Here is a 13745-nt window from a genome sequence, read left to right as displayed (position 1 = left end):
GGGGCTTGAATTATAACAGCTGTGGTCACAATGCAGGAACTGCAGCTCACTGTGAAATTCTCCATAACTCTGGATCACAATTAGAGTAGCACCTGTGCAAAACAGGTTTTTTCTGATCCCCTAGAAAGCCCTCTATTTTATGCAGGCCCAAATTGTGTTTGTTGTTCTTAAGCCAGTTCCCTGCCTTGGAATTTAGACAGTGGTTCCACTGCTCAACTTCATCCCTCTAAAGCAATCCAAAGAGTTCATGGGAGATATATCAATGAGTCAGTTCATTCCTGCCTCACCCAACCTTTCTCTATGTGACTCCCTGGGAAAGAGAACTTTTCCAGGGATGAAAAAGAATATCCTTTGTCTATGACACAGAAAGGCTTTTCATGAAGTCAAATCTTCTACAGAATTGATGGCATGGAGGAAAACTGGGGGAAGGGTGTGACCCCTCCATTCCAGTAGGACCTACTCCACAAGTGAAAGAGGCACAACTGCATGCCCCAAAGGAAATGGTCACCAAAATTGAGTCTATCACTTAATGCTGAAAAAATGTATGTGGTTTCTGCTTAAAAATCATCAGAAGAATGTCATTCTTGGACACCACTGAAAACATGATTAAGACAACTCTTCAGAGGTCTATAATAAGGACAGGAAATGTCAGAATCAAATCTTCAGGCTCAATTATTCATCTCATAAATAAATTTTGAAGATGGGTTTATCTTATGAAAGTTGAGAAGTATAGTGTTTAGCAATTATGCAAACCCTGAACACTTGGCTCCCTGAAACCATTTCTGTTAGTCTTGGAATGCTCTCTGGATCCAAGTAGCTGACAACGTTTTTTATTATTATTATTAATAACACAAGGCTTTAAGGAAGGTATGAGCTCTTTAAGTGAGGAAAGAGACTCTGGCTTAATTCCATTTTCCAGTCTTACTATGGACCAATGGTTGCTAATTTTCCACTTATGCTTTGCTCTTGTCTCTTTTCTAGTAATAATAATTCATTATTCAGTGCAGATGAATGCAAAGTCAAAATATTGGGTCCTTTAAGAAGCCTTACAAAAATATTTGCACAAAGGAAAATCAGTTAAAATCTCAGTAGGTAATAATTGTAATAATTGTTCTCCTGGCATGCTTGGCCACTGAGAGTACAGCTACAAAACAGTTCATTGCTATTTCATATCCATCATAAATTATCAGAGCAAGCATGCGTCCCATGGAGAGTTTTGATGAGGTTTCCAGTACTTTCACGGTCCTCATTGTTCAATATAGTCAAATAGACCAAAATATATAAAGCTCTGTGAAAAACAACAACAAACAAAAAAATAAACACAAAAAAACACCTGCAAGCGCTAGGCCCCGCCCTCTAGGGGCTTACATTTGCACATAGCTAGCAATACATGTTTAAATGAAATGCTTACTTTGCACTCAACATTGTGCTAGGTACAGTGGAGGTTCCAGAAGTATGAAACATGCTTCATCCTCAAAGAAGAGTGCAGTGGAGTTAGAGGCAGGAAAAATGCTGAGAAGCAGATCAGCAAGAACTGGAAGAAAAAAGTTCAGGCAGAGGTGTGCCTTTAGGTAGGCCTTGAAGGATAGATAAGATTTGAATGGAAGAAAGGCATTTAGGCAGGCAAAGATAAAAATGTAAGGCAGAAATGAGTATGGCAGTCACATGGAACTTACAAGGGGATTCCCTGCTCCCTTTTTTTTCTGGTCTTATTAGAACCATCTGATGGGGACAAGGTTAAAATTATTTGAAAGAATTTTGCCTCATCTACATGAACTTCCTATGGAAACAGAAAGAGAAGGGAGCCTTTGAATGGGGGGAACAGTGATCGCTTGGTGGATTAGAGATATCTGTGTCTGGGGAAAAAAAAGTTGAAAGGATTGTAATTATAATATTGTACATAAAGTTCTGCCGTGGAAACATACAGTCCTGGAGCAGAAAGATTCCCAGGAAGACATGACTCCTTTTACTCAGCTAGGTGACCACACACACACACACACACACACACACACACACACACATATCTATCACAGATCTGGTTAAACCTGGCTGTCAATTATACAGACTATGAAAGTGCAGAATTCTGGGTAATGTCCAAGTTTCTCTCCTCTCTGGCTTCATCCATATATATTCCCACTGATTCCACACGGAACCTCTTCATTGGCTTCCACCAAAAATCTGTTCATGCTCAAGCATTTCTCGAATTTATTACCTTGATTACAACTTTAAAGTCATGAAGAAACTGCATTATACAACATGTGACCCTCTGTCATTGGCAGGGAGTCCATCAGTACCAGTCTCTCCTTTCCTCCCCTCTAAGAAGTGAGCAAGTTCTTTGCTTGTCTAGCTCAAAAGAGTTCCATCCATATCCCTGGAATCTCCTTCTATACACCCCAAGCACTTTCCCTAAATGGGACGTTTACCCATCTAAATGAATTCTAGTGAATGTACTTTTCTCCATCTTATTAAAGTTTCCCCTAAGTGAAGGTGAGAAGGGGAATATTAGCAGCCTTTATGACTTTACCAAGTTCTCCCCCAGAGGAAAAGGTGAGGAGAAGACAAAGCATGTTGATTACCTGGCTCACAGTTTCCCTCAGTAGCACAGACCTTCTTCGCTCCAAGCCTCAGCATCCTCCATTCTTCTCCTCTGGCCTTAGAGGAGAAAGTCCAGTTTCCAGTCTCTTAAGATCCTGTTGGAATCCTTTTCTGGCTTCACCTCTTCATTAACTTGAGGGGTCTCTCCCACTCAGCCCAATCACACAAGGCCCCTTCTGGTAGCAAAGGTGAAAGAAGTCTATGAATGCAGCACTATTGTTAATACAGTCAACAGCGCCACGCTTAAGGGAGCCCCAGGAAGGTGGTAAAATTCCCAATCTAAACCGTATGCCACATTTTCTTCACCCTCAGAGTCAGAGACCACCCTGTAAGGGATATTGTTAAATGGGCACCCCACTCTCTGCAGCTTTTCCTTCTAGGGCCTCATCAACATACAAAAAATGTTAAGTGTTCATATGAGCACCTCTGTTCATGGTGCTGGAGTAGTCGACCTCTCTGGCTTCTTTCATATTTCCTGAACTTGATTCCTGGAACAGCAATGGTTTTTCCTGCTGGTAGAAGTTTGCCACAAAATGTCTCTTTTCTCCATTAACAAACCCACACTGCATACCAGGAAGTCCTATGTATGTTCTTATGTCTCTTATACTGACAGAAGTTACCACCCATCTTGTTTGTAATTCAGCATATACCTGGCTTCTTTCCGAAATAGCCAATATTAAACAGTGTACTTTCCCTGAAGGCTATATTGCTTATCTCAGAATGGTTTCCACAACTTTGCTCTAAATTTAAATGGAATCTCCAAAATCATCAAAATTTTAGCCAACCCAACAAACCCCTAATCTCCCTATACAATGCACCCTACAGTTTAGACGTCAATTTAAGGCTGTACTCTTGGTTCAGGTCTGCCCCTAATTCAATGATACTGGACAGGACTCCAAAATGAAACAGATGTCAAATAGGGAACTTAGAGATGTATTTAAACTTGGAGAAAGCCAAATTCTATAGGACTGTGAAAAGCAGAGTCCTCCTTGTGATTCTTGTGAGTGCTTCAGACTGGTTTCCTTGGGCTTCTGCTTCTATACTCCCACACTAGACTAGGCAGGAAGCCCAGTCTATTTACTGGTTTCTACCAAAACCTACTCCTAACACCTTTGTGAGAATTTGGGAACAGTTTCGTGGGGCAGGATCATGTGCCACTGTTCTCCTTCTCTATTCTCCCTCCCTCTCTTGCTCTCTCTCCTACTCTCTCCCCAGAAACAATAGAAGGAAAAGAATATGAAGGCAGAGAAAATGTGCCCCTTGAAGAGAAAACAAGGGCACATAGTAAATTAGTGGGACAAAGCTAAATCCCTCCAATGGAAGTGCAAAGGGGAAAGATTTCTGATATAAATATTTTTAGAACCAGCAAAAGGAAATACTGAATAGTGATTGGTGACTGAAACTGAATCTATTAAGCTGAACCATATGACATTGCTAACATTCAATTGTTTTTGTCCTGTGGAAATAACAATGCCATATGATTCAACCCAACCTAAATAACCAGGCAATTCAGTAGATGATTACTCAATTTGAGGAGGATGGTGGGAAATAATTGTTTGATATGTGATTCATTTATTTTTTTGCCTAGCAGTTTTAAGTTAATAAAAATACAAGCAGAGATTGAAGTTACCACTAAACCATAACAAGACCAACCGTTTGTATTTATTTGTTTACATCCTTAGTATTTATCAAATATATATTAAATTATATTTATAATTATATGTAAATTATATAAAGTATATATTAAATTATATTTTATATTACATATATTATGTATTAAATGTACTATAAGTTTATATTATATAATTTATATTAAATTTTAAATTATGAAGCCAAGTGTACTATATTACAATCTCATTAACAGTCAAGCAAGTAGCCACTTGGAGGACCAGGTAGTTTTTTCATTTTAATTTGTATATAATAACATGTCCAAGTTCTATGGAGAGTAGAGTAGAAAAGACGTCACAGTTGTCATTCAGCAAAGGCCAGGGAATAAAATGACAGATGAGTCCTATGTTGGATTTTTTCCTTGCTCTAAAATGAAAATAAGATGGGGGAGGGGAATTGCTAGAATTGGGTGTAGGAAAACTAGTATATTGAATCTATATCCAAATAGAAACACAACTCTTATCAGAGGAAAATATTGCCCATGGAAGCACAGACATCGCTATTCTTCAACGCAGCCCACTAATGGAAGAGGATTCTGTGCCAGTGAGTATAAAGTATAATAATACCATAACTATGTATATGGCTAGCTTGAGAATTTCTGTTTTGCAACTTTACTTGCTCCAAGAAATGATAAGTTGAAGTTTAACAAATACAATAATTTTTGGTCTTTGTTTATTTCCTTTTAAAAGAAAAAGAAAGAACAGAAACTTCACAGTTGGGAATAGAAAATACCTTATGGATATGGATTTTACTGCACGCTATGCATCTGAGTTAAAGATGTTAATGCCGAATTCGCCCACCAAGATCAAAACTCCTACAAAACTCTTCCAGCTGCAGCATTTATGGCTCCAGGTTTTGTTTCAGAAAGTGAGGAATATGTTCCAGCATTATGATCTTATTTCTCTTTCTTGCCTGTTGTAAGCATAGCCACAGTCTGCTCTTTTAATGCTATGGAAATGTTCAGTTGGCATTGTTTTTCTCACAACCATGGAAACACCTGCTTCCAAATTAATTTATAATCTATTTTACACCTATGGCTGCAAGCCACATCTAGTTGTGTTTTTTTTTTTTTAAGAATTTTGGTATAAAGCATACAAGAAAGTTTGTAATGTCTGCTTCTTCTCTTTTCTGCTCTTCATGACATAATGTTGGCTTTTACACATTTCATTTTATGTCCAGCTTTTTAAGATGTTAATAATATGTAAAGATATGTGATATGTTAAAATGTATGTAAAGTTTTTTTCAGTCTTTCAAAGCATATCCCAACACAGATATTGTACACTACACATACTTTTCTTGAATCTTGGTCCCAATTTCTCTTTTTATTTGGCCAGACTAAACCATGCTTTAAAGTATCTTTGGAGTTACTTTAACAAAGAAAGAAATCTGAATGTGCCCTCAATTTCACTAACTTCAAATATGAATGATTCGCTTCTGTAAAAATATTTATTTCCCCTTAGATTTTACGGTAAGGTAAAGGGAAGATGTGTTTAATATATTCCAGATGATCTGATGGAAGAAGGATTATGAAAATCAATTTAACTACTGTTTCCTTGACTTTACAGAACTCTGTATCTAAAACAATATTTAAGCTATTTTAAATCTTATACTAAGACTGGTATTGAGTTGATATATGTTAATTTTTTAATATTTTTAAATGCTTTATAAAAGTAAGTATTCCTTTTTCACAACCAAGGAAACGACAAAAAAATACAAAAGCGAATCAACTTTAGTTAAACAGAAATATCTAGTCTGACCAAAAAAAAAAAAAAAAAAACCAGGCAACTAAAATCAACGACGTCATGTTGTCTTCAAACATCTGTCATTATTACATCAAGAATGGTAATATTATGCTTACTATCCACAGAAAAGCAAAAATTAAAAATGTTCAAGTTTAAAATGTTTACTCCTTTTAGTCCTGAACTGTATAAAGAAAAGAGCAGAGAGGAATGTGGGAATGGAAGCACTTGCTTCTGATAGCAAAACCTGAGCTTATAAGTCAAGGATAACACTATTTAACAATTATAGGTTCCCAAAATGGGGATGACTCATAATTCACAAACATCAAAACTAAAGATGATCATTTATTTCTTTCCATTACTGAAAGATGGTCTGTGTAACTTAAGAATAGAAACAAATATGTTTAGCCTCTAAGGATTTCACAGGGCATTATTATAAGAGGAGACATTTTTGTTGCAGTCATTGCCATCATTTCCCTACAGGTTAATAAATAGAACAAAGAGGTAAGAAATTAACTTTTTAAGCTAGTGTCTTAGAGGCTTTTGGCCAATATTGAATGGTATTCATGTCTTTCTTATTAAATTTCCATTGCAGACGAATACATACTGAGTTACAAGAGATCGTTGATATTTAAGTTTCTGTAATGTGAGATGTGGGTCATAATCACTTCAAGTCTCCTGAGTTATGTTCTTGTTGCTTCACCATTGTTTATCATACCAGCCTGCAAGTTCACACAAGAGTGTCAGCAGAGGATGCCTTTACGATTCATAGACCAAGACTCATGGTTCAATCCCACAGAGTCTCAGAGCATTCTTTGCTTCATTTGTCTAGCTTAGTAACCCTTTTAAATGAAGAAGAAAAGGATTCTAATGTGGAAAAAACAAATATCAGGTACATCAGCAACCCTGACTTTATGAGAAGGGATTAGTAACGTTGCCTTGTAAAATGATGAGGAGCCATTGCCTAATTAATAAGCCATTCCCTCCAGATCACAGTATTAGTCATCTATTTGTTTACTTTTCGTTTCATGTATTATATTTGCTTACTGGTTTTTCCCTGTCTAAAGGGCCTTCATGTCCTGCCACACTGGTCTTGTTCGTGCTAGAGTATAAAACCTCAAGATCAGGGGCTGTGGCAATAGAGGGACACAACAGCTTTACACAGGGTGAGTAGATGCATTCGTTGTGAAATAAACACTTCTACAAAGTCTTTGGTACTCATAAGGTACTCATTATTTGGGGCACTGTAATTTTAATGGCTCATTTGGTGTGGTGAGAAAAATAAATTTTACTTTGGTTATTCATTTCTGGGCAACAAAGTTGGTTCTTTGCTCTTTCAATCAGCAAGCTTCCAGATACTTGTAGAAACTGTCTTAAGATATTGCCAGAGAAGGGGTGCCTGGGTGGCTCAGTCAGTTAAGCTTCCAACTTTGGCTCAGGTCATGATCTCGCAATCTGTGAGTTTGAGCCCCGCATCATGCTCTGTGTTGACAACTCCTCCTTAACCCAGCTCCAAGGTTAAGACCTCAGGCTTTCATCAATTCCTACGTCTTTAAGGGTTAAATAAAAGCTTCAATTACTAGAGTTATGCTGGTGACTCCCCAATATACATTCCCAATCCTAATTTCTCATAAGAATTATTTGCCTACATTTCTCAGAAAATAATGCCACTGTAGTGTCCAAATCCCATATTTCCCTGACAACTAGTTCTTTTTCCAACACCCCCCACTTCAATTACTTATTATTGTAACCTCTTTACCTAATCGCAACCCATTCTCCTTCTCTGCTTCATTTTTCTTTAAAGAACTTACCACCAGCTCATATGCTATAAGTTTTACTTTTTACATTTTTATTATGGGTCTCCCTCTCTTGAATGTAAGCTCCATAAAGTCAAGATGTTTTCAATGTTTTTGTTCACTGTATCCCAGTATGAAAAACATGGTAGGTACTCAATAAATATTTGTTCAATAAGTGAAAAAAATAAGTGGATAAATGAAAGAATGAAGCCATAATTATTCAAAACCTCTAGACCAAAAAAATTAGAATTATATTTGAATCTGATCTCTCATCTGTCCTGAACATCTAATTAGTTGCAAGTCCTATGATTTGTCCTTTTTACATTTCCTATCCACTAAATCTAAACCCTGAATGCCTAACACACACATGGATTTAAAACAAAAAGTCTCTAGGCTCCCTCCATTTCAATCACTTTCTCCAGATGAGTCTTTTTAAAACTTGTTTTCATCACTCTACAGAATACATGTTATCGTTTATAAATTTCATACAGCCTCCTTGGTATAATCTCTAAAACCCTCCATAACCTGACCCCACTTTACTGACACATTCAAATTCCCAATTACTACTCATTGCTCTTGTTTCTCTTCCTCTTAGGCTGAACTTTTGACCAGCCCCTCTTAGATACAATGCTCATTCATACTTTCTGCCTTTACTTAGGTGTACTGCCACTAGCTAAAAATGGCCTTCCTTCTATCTGTGCAAATCCTGTCCATTTCTTGAGATCTGACTCCCAGCTATGTTCCATTAAACTCTTTGAAACCTTCACCAACAACCACAGTCCATATTAATTCCTGCTTTGTCTGGTCTCTGGAAATACATATTGTCTGCACCTCACAGTCCATCGTTCTGTTTGCCAGTGGTTTAATGGCTTCATTGTGGCTCCCCAGTAAGATGGTGAAAGAAAGCTGAACCGTTCTCATGACCAGTCTTAGTACTGTATCCAACCGAAACAGAAGTCCAAAACTCAAAGATATACTCTAAAATATCTTAAATTTTTACTGAGATTTTTCAAAGAGACAGCAAATATCCTTAAGATCCTTTTTTCACATCATTGTCTCTTGTCTTCATCACAGCTGCTCAGTAATCACTCTTCTCTCTTCCTCTCACTTATCGTCTCTACCCTTACAACTCTAGCCTGTACTCCTGCTTTATTTCTCTCAGGGTCCCTTCTTCTTCCTGAATAGCTCTCTGCCCTGTGTCTTGGATATCAATTTAGACTTTGGGGCTCCTTCAAATAGTACACCCCAGACATTAATCAGAACAAAACCCCAGTTCCTGGGACAATTGAAGCAAAAACAAACAAACAAAGAAACAAACAAAAACTCTTTTCCCTTCAAAGGCAGAGAAAAGAGGAAAAGGCTAACAGTATCTAGCAGGTAAATTTTTTTGTTCCTGCCATACTTTCTACCTCGGTGGTTATTTACAAATAAGAACATACTGCATGTTCCCCCAGGGGCATTTTCCATCAGATCCCAAATCTCTCTTACCTCTCTCCTACTCCTGAAGAGTTGGAAGACTTATCTTAACAGAAAACACTGAGCCAGACAGTGAACTCTCTCCCGAAGCTCCAGCTACACTCCCTCTACTAGCAGCACAGCAGTAATTTCCATGCCTCTGATTTCCAAACCACATGTAAGAGCACATCAGATGAGTGCCGTGCTCTAAATCAGCCCTTCCCTCCAGATGCTTTATCCTCTGCTGGAGAGAGATAATCTAGACACCCAGTTGTTTTTCTCAAAGATCAATGGCACTGTTGCATCTGTGGACAAACCAGGTCATGATGTGACAATGGAATAGCCTCAGTGCCATGGAGTATTGCAAGCCCAACCCCTAGAGACATGGGGAGGTGTAAACATCCACAGCAGTAGGCTGGTTGCGGGGGAGGGAGGAGAAAATGGTAGACACAATGTGGCAAATGGAAGGGCAGTGGCAAATGCAAGATGATTTTCATGAGTACTAGGGGATACCCCCATTTTCCATAAAACCGGGGCGGGGCGGGGGGGTTGGAAGAACTAAAGTCTGTCAAGAGAGGCAGTTTAAGTACAGAACTAAGAATACAATGATACTGTTTATATGATTCATATTTTACCCCTTAGCTCTGTAACTGGGAAAACAAGGGATAAATGAAAAATAAAATAAGCACATCCATGTCGAAGAGTTCTTGTAAAACTCATAATGTGTGGCAAGTGTGAACACAGGGCCTGGCATCTCACAGGAGCATAATGGATAATCCTCTCCCTCCCTTCTTCCCAACCCCTCCATAAACAGAATCCGTATTTTCCAAATGTTATTCATTAAAAAAATATTCATCAAGCATTTACTAGATATTGGAAATACGGTGGAGAATAGAACAGAAATAATTGTACCTTACTAGAGAGATGGGCACAGAGCACATGCTTAATAAATAATTGTTCATTGACAAGATTAATCCCTAGTAGTCCCATCTCAGAAAACCTTCCACTAGAATCCCCGGACCCCAGAGAGCTCTAACCAGGGTCTGTTGTCACAGAAAGTAGTTAACGTTGACTTTATGCTGAAGGATAACCAAGAGACGGAAATAAAAATATGTGTCCAGGGAAAAAGAGATGACTGACAGAACTAGCTTAAAAATGACTTACTAAAATTTCTATCCCCATCAGTAGGAATAAAATCTGACAAATTGAATAAGGGGTAATATCAACATTTACCAGTAAATCAATCATAAACCAAAGTAGGAAAGGGTCAAACAAAAATTTTTACTAATGAGATTTGTCAGAGTTTTGTGTGTATCATCCAAGTTATGCAAGTTAATTATCATAGTTTATAATAAGCTTTATAAGAGGTCAGTTTATAATTGGATTCCATTTAAACAAAGAATACTGAATAAAATGGAGCCTTATATTTTAAAATACACTAAGTTTTAAAATATACCAATAAATTATGATTTCTTAGTAACTTGAATCTGTTTGGCACAGAAGGACCCATAATATATACCATATCTTCTTGGGTCCCACATTCCAAGGAGACATTTTCTCAGTCAACAAACTATTAACTTCCACTTAACAGGTACCCTTCTATTCTCTGGAGAGATGATGATGACTAAAACAAAATATCATGTGATGTGGCATTTATAGACTAGTGTGGAGAAAGCTAAAGAAATACAATGTAACCAATACTCTGATAGAGTATGGAAAGAACAGTAAAACCTGGGGGACAAAAAGAAATCAGACAAAGTGTCACAAGAAAAATCGTTCTTAAATTAAGCCCTGAAAAATAAATAGGAATTTTTCAGGTAGATGTGAGTAAAGGTGAGGAACAGAAGGGGCACCCAAGCCATGATAAAGAAATATGAGGATGTTCCAGATGGCCAAAAGGCACATGAAAAGATGCTCAACATCACTCCTCAAAAGGGAGATACAAATCAAAACCACACTGAGATACCACCTCATGCCAGTCAGAATGACTAAAATGAACAAATCAGGAGACTATAGATGCTGGCGAGGATGTGGAGAAAAGGGAACTCTCTTGCACTGTTGGTGGGAATCCAAACTGGTGCAGCCGCTCTGGAAAACAGTGTGGAGATTCCTCAAAAAATTAAAAATAGATCTACCCTATGACCCAGCAATAGCACTGCTAGGAATTTACCCAAGGGATACAGGAGTACTGATGCATAGGGACACTTGTACCCCAATGATTATAGCAGCACTTTCAACAATAGCCAAATTATGGAAAGAGCCTAACTGTCCATCAACTGACAAATGGATAAAGAAGATGTGGTTTATATATACAATGGAATACCACTTGGCAATGAGAATGAATGAAATCTGGCCATTTGTAGCAACATGGATGGAACTAGTGAGTATTATGCTAAGTGAAATAAGTCAGGCAGAGAAAGACAGATGCCATATGTTTTCACTCTTATGTGGATCCTGAGAAACTTAACAGAGGATCAGGGGAGAGAGGAAGTGGGGGGGGGGAGTTACAGAGGGGGAAGGAGGCAAATCATAAGAGACTCTTAAACACTGAGAACAAACTGAGGGTTGATGGGTGGTGGGGGAGAGGGGAAAGTGGGTAATGGGCATTGAGGAAGGCACCTGTTGGGATGAGGACTGGGTGTTATATGGAAACCAATTTGACAATAAATGATATTAAAAAAAAGAAATATGAGGATGTAGCAGAAACCACAAACTGAGAAACTACAAATATTAGCTATATATGGTTGTTTCAAAGGGTGAACCTACCAGTAGAGAGTATTATCAATAAGGGCAAAGAAAGTACAACCTTATTCACTATGTTTCCAAAAGATCCCGTCATATAGTAGGTGTTCAATAACTATTTATTAAATGAACAATATCTCAAAGCATAGAGAAGTCCCAAATTACAAAGGATTTTATATGTTGTGCTATAACTTGATCCTCTGTAGGGTACCTTGAAGAATTTTAAGGCAAGAGAATTACATGACTAGATTTGGATTTTAGACATCTAGTCACTAAAGGGGAATAAGAAAGAAAGTAGGGAGATCAGGTTGAAAGTAACTGTAAGAAATGATGAGACCTGGACCAGAGAATAGCAAAGGGCTGAAGAGAAGGGGAATATTGGGAGAATCTTTGGGAAATAGAACTATAGTGCCACAGGACTATTTAGTTGGGGGTGTGGCAGAAGAAGGCAGACTAGAATAGCTCTCACATGTCCAACATCCATCACTAGGAAAATACTATTGCAGTTCAACAATATAAGAAATATGGACAAGAATCCTCTATAATACTATTTATTAAAAACATATTCAGGGGCACCTGGGTGGCTCTGTGAGTTAAGCATCTGACTCAGTTCAGGTCATGATTTCCCAGTTTGTGAGGTTGAGCCACAAAGCCTGCTTTGGATCCTGTCTCCCTCCCCCCTTGCACTCTCTCCCCGCCCCCTCAAAAATAAATAGACATTTAAACACACACACACACACACACACATACACACACACACACACACACATTCACACATACGTACAAAAAATCCTGGACTAGATATGAAGATACATGTTGGAAAAGTTGGATTGTTTCATGATTTATTTATTCATTCAAGGAATATTTAATGAGCTCCTGCTTTGTGCAAGGTACTGTACTATGTAGTAGCTGGGGCAACACTTGTGAGGAAAAAGCAAATATGGTTCCTACTCTCATAGAGTTTACAGTTTTGTGTGGAAAATAAGCTATCAATTATATTACAGGCAGACAGGTGACAAATCATGTGAGGCTTTAAAGACCATATTAAGGAGGTTATCTTTATCCTAAGAGCTATGGAGGGCCATGGAAGAGTTTTAGGAAGTGAGAGGAGAGAGATGCCCAGATAAGATTTGCACTTGAAAAGACTACTCTGGCTATTGTGCAATGAATTAGGGTGCACTGCAGTGTTAGGAGGCCCTTACAGGGTCCAGGCCAGAGGCAATTGGACCTTAGATTCCAAATTAAAGAACTGACAGTATAACTATTTTGATTGCTTAAAACCAGCTTCCATTCTGATAGGTCAGTGCCTTGTGCCACCTATTAAATATTTTGAATATAAATCCACTGCTAAGGAGGTAGTGGTAAAGATGAAAAGAGGTAGATGGATTGAAGAAGTTCCTAGTAGAGCTGATACCCATTCAGCATGCCAACAGGTTTTACCACTGGTCACCAGCTTCCTCTGGCTATTGACCATCAGGGGTTGGAAAGTAGTAAGGACACAGGAGAAAGAAGAAAGAGCACACCCATATGGCAGCAGTAAACAGTCACACTCTTTCTTATTTCTATTCCCCACACTGGCACTTGGCCATCTCCATTGCCAGGGATAGCAACACTTAGCCTTTGGTTTATACATGAGGAAAATTAGGTGTTAGAAAGTAACATTTCCCCAGGGCACCTGGGTGGCTCGGTTGGTTGGTTAAGCATCTGACTTCGGCTCAGGTCATGATCTCATGGTTCCTGAGTTGAAGCC

At 38.2% G+C, this 13745-nt stretch overlaps 1 long non-coding RNA gene across 1 annotated transcript in view; it reads right to left on the bottom strand.

Moving 5' to 3' along the window:
- Positions 1–9483, bottom strand: part of LOC122231787 — a 91909-nt gene extending 82426 nt beyond the window's left edge. Inside the window, exons 1-2 of the long non-coding RNA XR_006209025.1 lie at positions 9287–9483; positions 2577–2771 (exon numbers count right to left, since the gene is read on the bottom strand). This is a non-coding gene — a long non-coding RNA (uncharacterized LOC122231787). The remainder of the gene's footprint in view (positions 1–2576; positions 2772–9286) is intronic.
- Positions 9484–13745: the final 4262 nt, after the last annotated feature.

The sequence above is a fragment of the Panthera tigris genome, chromosome A1 (assembly GCF_018350195.1).
Source record: "Panthera tigris isolate Pti1 chromosome A1, P.tigris_Pti1_mat1.1, whole genome shotgun sequence".
In the NCBI taxonomy this organism is placed as follows: Eukaryota; Metazoa; Chordata; class Mammalia; order Carnivora; family Felidae; genus Panthera; species Panthera tigris.
Note: the sequence above shows the minus strand (reverse complement) of the source record. Positions and strands in the feature narration are given on the sequence as shown.